Source organism: Seriola aureovittata, chromosome 20 (assembly GCF_021018895.1).
Source record: "Seriola aureovittata isolate HTS-2021-v1 ecotype China chromosome 20, ASM2101889v1, whole genome shotgun sequence".
NCBI lineage: Eukaryota > Metazoa > Chordata > Actinopteri > Carangiformes > Carangidae > Seriola > Seriola aureovittata.
Window position 1 is genome coordinate 12,180,890 of NC_079383.1, and position 12,302 is coordinate 12,193,191.

Below are 12,302 nucleotides of genomic sequence, written 5' to 3' on the forward strand. Positions count from 1 at the left end.
ACAGGAAGCAGCAAGAGACTGAGAGGAGCCAGCAGGTGCCCTTTATAACCTGGTCCTGATGAGGGGGGTTGGCTTGGGGGGGAGGAGTCATCCCGGGGCTGTGTTCATAAGCCCTACACTACCTGAAAGCATTCACCACTACAACCTGCTTTCAAACACATTGTCATACCTGGTTTGTTTTGGTAAATTCAGGAGCAGAGCAGTAGGTCTGTGTAATGGATTTTCATTTGAAAAGGAATCAGGATCATTTGTTCGCATTTTGGCACTTTGGATAAACTCTGTCACCTAAAAATTACATTTCCGTGAACATTTTGGCAGAAAAACGAACTGCTATTTGGATCACAAGATGTTCATTGGCAGTACTTTTTCCCCCTGTTTCAAAAAGTTACGTTCAAGGTAATTACACACTTGGTCAAGGTTTGGTGAAGATTGGGGGTTTGTTAAAATAAAAAAAAAAAGCTGGCAACACAGGATACTACCAATCAATGACATCATTCCTTTTTAGGTATGGGGCAGTTACTAAATAACTATGGGGTACATTTGTGTTCTTACTTTGGAACAAAGGTCCAGGGGAGAGAGTAGCCCACTGTTATGCTACCATAGGCCTCTGAGGACAGTCTCAGCTGCCACTCACCAGCAAACATGCTGCTTTATGACCTGCGTGCAGCTCTCATGTGGCCCCGCCTGTCCCATGGGTGCATAAAAAAGTCTGCAGGATTATATATGTCACCCACTTATTATTCAACTATAATTAGTCTCCCCAACAACCGTGTTTGACTGGCATTGTGCCCCCTCAAGGTGCACTGCAGTAGGAAAACAAGCAGTTATAGGTTACACCTGTGCACGGCTTGTTATACGTGTTATAAAGTGGTGTTTGTTCCACTTAATAACAGGGTAAGTATCCATAATATTAGAATAGATGCATGTTAATTAGAAAATACCTACTGTATGATTACACTATAATCTGAAATTCCCAGATTGTTACCACTTTATTCCCTATATGTCACATCTGTCTCCCCTTATACCTACAGTTATATATCAGTATTTATTGCACTGGTACACTATTACAAAATAATACACCATAAATTGGGAATAATTACACTGTACTTTGAAGGCTGTAATCTAAAAGTTACCTCGTCCTGTATTGTGCTTTCTTTCTCATTTGATTTTTTTTTCATATTCTTTTTCAATATTTTACAAAGCCGCAATATTTCACAACCAAGTATTTTGTTAGCACAAGTGGCTACATTAGGGGAAAACAATTGAAATAGGTCGACAGTGATCAATGTGCTGATAAGTTTGAACGTTTGCGTTGGCAGTGAGGAGTTTGCAGAGCCACTGTTTGTATAAACCTTTACTCATGTTTAGGGGTGCATGCAATCCTAAAAAATAATCTGTTGGATCAGAAATTGTTCAGTAGCTTCTTTAACACCAAATCTTAAAACTGGACTGACTATACTGAATCGCCGTTGTCATTGGTCAGATCAGTGGCTTTTAGCAGTGGAGCTCTCCTCACTGATGACTGACAGCACCGCTGTGAGGTTAGCTGTGTTAAAACTGTCTTATTGTCTGGTAAAGAAAAAAGCTCAGTGAAATACAGCAAAAGATACATGAATATACATGAGGTAATAACTCTGCTGCAAATCGTTACCTGCTAAGCTATAAACCTATTAAACAGCTGATCATAACAGCAGGCACCAGACTGAATGTACCACAGAACTGAAGACAGTCAGAATCAAAGTTGTGGCCATAAGAACAGTGATGCATTCGCTTACTGACCATGTGCTTCAGTGCCTTTGAAAGGTGATGCAATAGCGGACGAACCACACAGTCAGTGATTGAATGACTGAAGCAGCATTATGTTTTCAACAAAGCGCATATGCTTAAGCAGTTCAGCCGCATATGAACACAATGTTTATGTGGCAGGTGTGTCCTGGTCCAGATAGCCTATTGATTTTTTTGCGGTGTCTCTCTGCTCTCACTTTCTCCAGCCTGATGCCGGTGGTTCATTCCTGATGGTGTAGCGGCACAGCTCCGGGTTTTGTCCCACGATGGGTAAATAATATCAGATGAGGTATTATTTCTGTATGTAAAATAGGAGATAGCCACATTAATAACAGCGTGTAGCAAAGGGGAAAATAAGAACATGTCCAAGGTCAGTGCCATAGATTGGCCTGCTCCAACTGCTAATGGTTGTGTTTGTATTCAGCTCCAATACATGCTTCACCATTTACCCCACCAGAGGCATGTGTGTTTGGTGTTAGGTCTACTGAGAACCATTAGACTAATTTAGATCCCTGTGTGTGCGCGTGTCTGTGTGTGTGTACGAGCATGTATGTCTTCAAATGCACACGCAGGCTAATTTCGATTTTAAACAGTGCGCTATCACGACACTTGAAAAGGATTACTGTGCTGCAGCCTACATATTTTCCGTATAGGGGGCTGTTTGTGGCCACACAGTATCGATATTTGCATACTTGAAATATGAAATTGCTCTCAGCATAATTGTACCCGTGGAGAAGTGGAATCTATGAAAGCAAGTGAAGAGGAAAAGTAAATGGCATCAGACCAACTCAATAAGATTTTCTATGTTCCATACATTCATTATAATATTTTAACGTGTGAGATTGATTATTTATACATATTCATCATGTGCGCACATGACTGGCTGTGGCGTTACAGGTCTCAGCACTCTGCAGAGTGACTAGTGACCTTAGGCTTTTTCCTGTATATGTAAAACGTGAGCTATGACAGAGCGTGTACCAAAGACACACACACACACACACACACACACACACACACAGACACAGACATACACACACACACCCCCCCCCCCCCCCCCCCCCCCCCCCCCCCCACACACACACACACACACACACACCTCTCAATGCTGACTATGGAGATAAATAAATGAACATCCGTGGTCCCTCTCCACCCATAAAATATAACCCACAACCCTTCCCCAGGTTGTTGTGATTTGGAAACAGCTGTTGTTGTGGTGGATTCGCCCCTCTCTTCCAGATCACGTTTCCCCTCTGCTTCTCCCCAGGGAAGCTCTGGTAATATTTTTGCGGTTGGGAGGGGTGTTGAAGGGGCGCGGGAGGGGGGGACCTCGTCTAGTTTTCTGTCAGAGCTTTAAAGCCCAAGGAGATACTTTGAATAATGGAGCACCTGTACACACTGTCATTCCACATACAGCACAAGCATCCACTCATGTATGTGCATGTGTACAGTAAGCGTCTTTCTGCATGAGCCTGAGACAAGAGCAAACGTGGAAATACCTTTATCAAATGAGATGTGTATCACAGGATTCTGTATTTCAGCCGCACGTTATATTTACAGCCAAAACACTCATTACTTTGCTATTAAACTCTCATCTACTACAATTTACAGATGTAAGTACTCTGTCATCTCTGGAGCTATCACCATGAACAGCACATTTATAAATGATCCATTTGTAACAATGTGGCTTTCTCTCGATTTCCAACTCTCCCCACCCAACAACCCCCTCATTTTGCAAAGCAGCTACATTATTGCTAATCACCTGCTCTATCTCCAAAGATATTTCTTTCTGAATAAGAGGCTATAATTCATCTTCCACTGCTGAGCACTATTTTAATCATAACCTTTTCAGACTCTCCGAAAGGTGCATGTCTGCACTGACGAATTATTTCTTTCTATGTCTGTGGGAGTTTATAGCTGCAATTTTGTTGCTGTTGAGAGTTTTCTGTTCTCCCTCTATAAAGGGTTAGTTCAAAATTTTAGGATATGCGGTTATTCAATTGAAAAGAGTTAGATGAGAAGATTGATTGCACCGTCACATCTGTAGAGTAAATATGAAACTGCAGCTAGCAGACAGTTAGCTTAGCAAAAAAATAAATAAAAAAAAAGCGGGGGAATGGGGAAACAGCTTGTTTGGCTCTGTGCAAAGGTATCTGTTTACAGTCTTTATGTTTAGATAACTGGCTGCTGGCTGCAGCTTCATAGTTAGAGACATGAGAGTGGTATCAATCATCTTCTGTATCGCTCAGTAAGAAAACAAATAAGTGTATTTCCCAAAATGTCAGGCTATGTGTTTTAATAGTGTGTGTTAATGCCTGATATGCATAATTATTATGATTATTTTAGGGTGTTGTTGATTGTAATAAAGAGCAGAAACTGTTATATACAAAAAGCAGAAGGTGAACATGTGTACATTAGGCATTTGTGTATGTGTTGTAGGATGTGTTTGTGTAGTAGCATATTTAAATGTGCCCACGGCATTCCCCATTAATCCAGGGTTTATGGTTATGGTTGGTGCAAAAAAAAAAGAAAGAAAAAAAAAAGGAAAAAAAAAACATTTTCTTTCCCTAAATAAGTCATTTTGAATTCAGCACCCTGAATATGTTTATTGCCATTGTCTGTGGAATACGCTGCAGCTTTTTTAATAGTCTGCCCCGTGTGCGCTCATCAATCACAGAGCAAGAGCAGCCCTCTCGCTCTCTCCACAGCCACACGCTAACTGAGTTACAGGGCTCCGAAAACTAACTCCAAGTTTTGAAATGTGATAAAAGTAATCGCATTTCCCCCCCAGTCAGTATCCTTACAGATGTGAATCGATGACATTAATTACTGCATCTTATTATACGCCACAAATGTGTTTTTGTTCATTCTCATTTATGAAAGAGGGCCTGATAATTTACCAGCAGGGGAGGGAAGTTGGGGAATTGGGTGGCAGGGCTGCACACTCAGCAGCAGAGTCATATCAAAAACCTCTCCGTTCGGCCCCCACATCAGTACGCAATATTAAACACAGAGGGGAGGAAAAGCAATACTTAAGTTTGTGAAAATGCTGCTTTTTCATTAATTCTGTTTTACACGACGTAACATCTGTTTTCGGCTGTAACGGCTCTGTTCTCTAGACAGATGTGTGCTCGCGATATATTTTTCTAAAATTTCGTGTTACCTCACGGGAGCTGGAAACACACACACACACACACACACACACACACACAAATGCCAAAAGAAGGTGCATCTGCATGGTATCAGAAGACAAAAAAAAAAAAAAGATTAGAAACCTCAAGGGCCTTATAGTAACCATTTACAAACACAGGAATCTAAAGGCCCGGGCTGACAGAGCTTCTAACTAAGACAGAACACTTCCCCTCACAGACAAGTGACATTACCAAGGCCAGCGATGCGCGACTAAAGCCTCATAATTGTTTGGGTTTCCTTTATTATTCACTCTTTACAGCTAAGTGCCCATATGGAAAAGAAATTACACTCACTCAAAGACATGTTATGAAATATGAAATATAGAGAAGCACTCAAATTATGGCCCAGTTCATTTAAGCATTACGACAGAAGACATCCTTGTAACACCAGTGTCGAGCGGGAGGAAGATTCCCCAGAGGATGACACTGTGTCTCTGCCATTTATCCTTGTTAAAATTTCAATAACACAAGTCTCTTGCACATGACACTTTTCAGTAGTCTTATCAATACAAATGGGATTTGAGTGAGTTTAACTGTTTTTCCTTTTCATCAGGGGATAACACCACATCCTGTTATTCATTTTATGGTCTTTGTTTGTTTCAATCTTTATTAATGACCAAACAAATAAATATCTTTTTCACTCTAAATAATTTATTTTCCCACCTTACTCAAAGGTAAAGAATGGATTAGATTACAATGATAGAGGAGATCGTGCGAGGTTAATTGGATACACTGTTTCTTACGATACAAATATGTTTTTCCTATAATTCATCTTGATGTTTCAAACAGACTCATTACAGTAATGACACTATCTCCCTCATCTCTTTGATGGTTGTATATTCATAAATCTCTTTACTTAACCCTAACAATCACACAGTTGGTTTTCCTTTACCAGATGTATCTCTCCATGTCACCGCAATTCTAAAAATAATTTCAATAATGAGTTTATTTCCGAAGACACACGTTTTAATTAGGATTCTTTCCTCGGAATAAAAAATGGATTTTAAGATGGCATCATTTGGTAGACAGAGATTCATATTCAGCAGGGCCACGAGCGGGAGCCGGCTGGTGAGCTGAAGAGTGGACAGGTTAAGAGGTTCCAAGCCACTGAAGGAGAGATGCAGGCTGTGATGGCTTGGAATGAGAGCGGCGCCTGCATGCTGCGTGAGTGTCAGGCTGGCACTTGCCACAACTGGTGGTATTAATAAGACTGGGCTAAGATGAGCTCTGGGACGTGGGTGACTCAACATGTGCTGGTGCTGCTGATGGGCAAGTGCAAATGAAATTAATGGGTAAGGGAAATCAAGTGAGTGAGCCGAAATCAAATTACCAATCCGGCCCTCAAACAAATTAGTTGGGTGCCAAAGTTGTAATTGATAGCAACACAGGATATATGCTATTGGATCAGACAATATGATCTAGCATGCATTGGCTCTGATGTGATTTGCTGCTGTGTTATCATGATTAAATATTAAACATGTGTTGATGACAATGTTCCCGTCGGTATGCATGGCCTCAGAGGATAGGGGCCATGTTGTAAGGGACACGCTTTGTTCTGATTGGCCCTATAACGAGGAAGTAAACAGCGCTTTAAACTCTGTAAAACCAAACGAAAAACATGATTCAAAAAGAGGAAAAATAAATTAAATGTCCCATCTTTAACAATCTAATTTGGCAGTGAAAGAGAGCTGGGAGCTGAAGAGCTGCCTACGCAGCAGCAGAATACACTTTGTAATAACTGAACTGAAAGAGTAAAACTCTGAGTGGCAGCTATTGTGGTAGCATCTATTTCTTTGGTTCATAAATGTGTAAACTCTGATTCCCATTAAAGGCTTACTCCCTTTAGTTGTGTGTGTGGCTTTTTTCTTCCCAACAGTGGAGAGGGCTTTTATATAATGAACTGAGATGCTTTTAATAAAATATAATGATCAGCTAAAAATTGGTTTGAAATCAAACACTCCACCGTGGCTCAGCAAAACACGTATCTCAAGGCACATCTACTCTGCCTGCATAAGAGATTAGGGATTTTTTTTTTTGGGATTTTTTTTTAGATTTGCAAACCTTCAAACCCCCTAAAACATCAAACCTTTACTGCTCCACCAAATTCTTTGGCTTTGTCCTCACAACTGCTGTGCATATATGAGCAGATTTTTTATGATGTGGAAAATATTTCACCAGGAGCTATCGGCTTCATGATTCATAAAACATTGTATACAATTGGAATACCAATTGGCCTGTAGCACACAAAGACAACACAGAATTGGAAGTCATTTGAGTTTATTAATAATGTAAATACTGTTGCAATGCCATGCAATGCTGTCTTATTTTTTCTTTTACCTATTTGGGAAAGCAGCTTCACAGTGTAAACAATAATGAAATAGAATCTAAATTTAAAGAAGGATACATGCAGAGGCATTGTGAGGCAGCAAGAAGAAAAATAAAACTTAGTCCTGTCTTTGTTTTTCCCTTTATCATCCACTCTTGCTAATAATGGATTATTTGAAAAGTTCATCCTAATTAAATTTCGAATTGCAGCACAGTACGAAAATCCCTACAATCCATCTGGGTAAACCTCATAAACAGATACTGTATACTGTGAGCACAAGCACACACACACATTCGCCTTGCCCACACACCATACACAGTACACACAAAAATGCACATATACCCTGAGAGAAACACACGTGCACATATCAAATCATTATACCGTGACATGTGTACACTGTACGTCAGCCCAGCACAGCGTTTCACCTGAGATTTTCCTCAGATTTGAAAACTTCCTTTGTGATTTTGTTGCATTTAAGTTAGCTGGACGCCTCATGCTGACTCTGGTCTCAGGGTTGGATACAATAGCCATTCTCTATACAATGCATATATTTATATATGATCATGCATGTGTGTACGTGTGTGAGAGTGCACTTTGATTGACACATGCTTACCTGACTGCACGTGTGTGTGGCTTTGTGTGTGAGAATTTGTGCATGTGTGCATATGTGTCTCTGTTTCAGCGCAGAGCTGTCTCCTTTGAAGTCTGTTTACTGTGCCGAAGCCTTGCTGAGAACACTGGGATGGCAATCTGTGACACCATTGACACCTGGCATGTAAACATTGACAATAACTCAGTCATAAAACCTCCTGCAGGTTTGCCCTTTCTTACCTTCATATGCTTTGGCTGCAGACACAATGCCCCCTCTGTTCACAGCAATATCCCCTTTTCTCTCGACTTTAACTGCCTTTATTTTTTACTTTAAATGTGGTCTCAAAAAAGTGGAGCCCACTTTGTGAACTTCTGTGAAGTTCTGTGGTGCAGCTGCTCTCCCATCGCTTTAAAAAAGACCAGTACAACTTGACAACGGAAAGTTGAAGTACTCAGATACTTTGCTAAAGCAATAGTACAACAGTGTAAACTGCCCCCCTGATGGATATACTATTATTATTAGGTATACTGATGCATCAATGTGTAAGAAGCATGTTGCTGTATCTTTTCAAGGTGGAGCTAGTTTTTACTGTTATAGTCCAGTGGTTCCCAACCTAGGGGTCAGGTCCTTCCAGAGGGTCATGAGATCATTCTGGGGGGTTGTGAGATGATCAATGCCGCAGCAAAGAAGAATGTCTGTACTCATTTTTTTGACTTTTCTCTAATCTTTGCCTTTTTTGTGAAATATTGGAGAGTTTAATCACCCAGTTAAATTTAGAAGTATTTTTAAAGACTTTTTATTACCACAGAGAATGAAATTTAATACCCTTTTCATGGTCATACCAGTAGGGACAATAAGGCTTACAATTATTTATAAAGCACATTTCTTTTCAGTAATTACCAGCTATAAGAATTATTCTCAGTGATATAATTAAAACATTCTAATGACCTGATGGATTGAAAAATTAAATTGATGAGCTGTTGATTATGACTTGATAAGCTTATTATAGCTAGAAGTAGTGACAGTGTTTAGTACAGGTCAAATGGCAATGAATGAAAACTCCACAATAAATCCACAATAAACAGCCTCCTTAACCTACTGTCTCACCAGTCCAACTTGTGCTTTAAAGATGTATAACATTTCATGACAGCCCACAATCATACAAACAAACAGAACTAATATTACTGTCTGTCAGGTAAGACAAAAAATGTTCAAGACCTCTGTAAATGAAATTTAAGACTTTTTTGAAGGAACTCAATTCAGTGCTTTCTAAGACTTTTGAAGATACCCTGACATTAAAGGAGCTACTTGTAAGGTTTGCCATTGCTACATAGCCAACATTAGCATTAACAGCTGTTTAGTTACCAGTCTTGCCTGAGAGTTTAAGCCATCATTGGATTTACAGTACCAGAGGTTATAATATGTCATCTGAGCAGCGCTACTTATTTAGGCCAGACATGACGCTACAGTAACTCGGTATCATTAAGTGACGAGACTGGGCCGACCAGCGCGTGGGCTAGCTGGTTAGCATGCTAACTTCCGTAGAAGAAAAGAAGTGAAAGGAACAGAAGCAAAACAAGAGTCAACTCTCGGCAAGTAAATGAATGAAGTTTGATGCAGAACTTGCAACGTTTCTCATAGTAAACAACTGTTAATGCCAACTGTACGTAGCACTAGCAAAACTTACAAATAGCCCCTTTAATGTAGTGGAGTAAAATGTAGAATATTATCCCTCTGAAATGTAGTGGAGTAGAAGTATACAGCGGCATAAATACTCAAGTAAATGGTCCTTAAATACAGTTCCTGTCCACCACTGGCTGTAATATCTAAATAAGCTAGTTTTCTGCTTCGGTCTGGATGCAGAAAATATAGTAGCAAAGTGTGTAGAAGTCATCGCACCATTGATTTTTGGGAGATTTAACAGCATGGCACTATCATTTCTTACAGTTATTTATTAATTTATTTTTTATTGAGACAGTTCCTTTTTGTTGGAACTGTTCCTCCCCAAAAAGCCAGGATTTATAGTTTCCATTTCGCTGTGAACTTCACTAACCACTTGTCTCGTGTTATTTCCTGGACCAGTAATCTCACCACTGTCCTTGCTCACACTGAGGGCTCTTATGAGAAACAATTTGCTTTTTGAACATAATTTGTCACCAGAGCAATGCTGCTTCATTAGCATATCATCCTTCTAACTCCTGCCTTTGTTTTGACAGATAGCTTTCATAAGTCACTGGTAAAAACCTTCAGCGGACGTTTGGGGTTTTACTGTCACATAGGCTCCATCTGCTCAGTTTGGTGCGGTTTTTATGCTGCGCCATCATTCACCTCCCACAAGCAATAAACACTATCTCTCTACTCTCTCTCACTTTCTCTCGTGCACTCACTTTCTCTCCCTCTTTTGCAGTGGTGGAGGTCTTTTTTATAATTCTCTTTCATGGGAAGAAAAGACAAGAGAGCAAGAAAATAGTAGGCAGTGTATTGGTAACACAAGGGGTTTGATCTATTGTCAGTGTTAAAGCTCATGCCCTTATTCTTCTCTGCTTTGCATAAAACATATACAGTGAATGACAGTGTCTTTGCCTCTTTAGAGAAAAAAAATACCTTCAAAGATCTTCTGAGGAATTTATTCTGATTAGAAAACTATGATGGGAATATGAAAGATCTGGTGGCAGCCTGTGCAGCTGCTTTATTTTAAACATATCACAGATGAATACATGACATAATCTATGTTAATTTCTCTCTTTTGATATCGCTAAATTCACAGCACAATTTTGTACATTTGTACGCAGTCGGGGGAGTGATTTATGAACCCTGCCCACAACAGACATTAGGGATGAGATACAATTGTTTTTCCCAAATCAAAATAAATGGGTCACACAAGGTTCTCATATAATCAAATATTTTGGAGTAGAAAGGCAGCCCCGCGATATTGACTGTATAATTGAATCGTGTGAAAGCACAGTCGATTTAAAACAATAGATTTGAAGGATGAGGAAACTGTCAAGTCATGCATCATAGTCAGCATTTCACCTTAGGTTGAGGACGAGATCACTTGAGTTCATTTCAATCTCTCTTTTGTAAAAACACAACACAATAGTTTTCGCAAAAAAAAAAAAAACATAAGCTCATGTGGATATTTTGACATTTTAATAATTTCAACACACACTTAAGTATTGATGACGATATGAAAAATTGCCTTTCGAATTAATACAAAGTAAGACATAACCTCAGGGCAAGATATTTAATCCTGATAAGAGACTGAATAAATGACTTCAGATGAATAAAAGGCTTTTGGTGTTTGTGTCAAAAACAAGCTCCTCAACAAGCCTCACCTATTAAAAGATCTTTTTCATTTCTTTTCACCGCCATCAATCTCCCTCTTTTTCTAATTTCAGTTTTGTCATGACCACTTTGTTCGATTAGAATCCACATATACTGTGACTATATCAATTTCCTCCACCTGAACCAATGAAATTACTTCCTTCAACAATTTGGTCTTTGCAGGATTTTATTGGAGAACCATAACCATTTCTGCCATGAAGAAAGGGGAGGAAAACTCAACTGTATGGGCAATTCAGCTGTTATCAATCACCAAACTTGGTTGCCCTCATATAGTAAGTGTGCTTGGTTGTTTTGACAAGCATTTTTATTTGAAATAAAGGCACACTGGCATGTACAATATGGGAGTCTTTGTCTTTTTGTGCAGAAAGAGCACAAGGGGAACTAAGGTGCACAGATTTTTAGACACTTGCAGGTGATGTATTGCTGCTTTGAAAACATGGTAATCATGTTGAAGTGAACTTTTTGTGCTGGTGGACATGAATACAGCTTAGGCCCGGACTGGAAACACTTTTTGAAAACTCTATTTACAACAAAGGATTCACTGTATCCACACCTGTGAACCTGTCCGGTGAGGTTTATTGTTAACGTGTTGACACTCGAGGAATGATTCAAAGGATCTAAGTGGAGACTGACTGAATAATACTGTCACTGTCAGAAAGATAAAACATCACCACACATAACTCCATCATGACAGGCTGAAAATATAACTGTGATAGAGACTGTTGGCTATTTGGCTGCATCCTGTGAGTCCTCCAAAGTTTAGGTTTACGGGTTCAAACCCTAAATTTAATGTTTCCTCGTGGGTAGTAATAAAAACAAATTGTAAAAATGATATGGCTCGGTTGTTATTCTTAAAAAACTGTCAAACAGTCTATAGTTTTTCTCAATTTTTCCCCTCTCTCTCGCTCTCTCTCTCTCTCTCACGCTCTCTTACTCATACAAATACACAAAAAGAATATTTATTCCCAGAACAGAGCATGAATTTTATTTTGAAGCATAAAATTTTAACATGTCTAGACAAAGCAGTGTATTCCTCAAGCACACTGAGGGCACTCTGTCTTTCAAG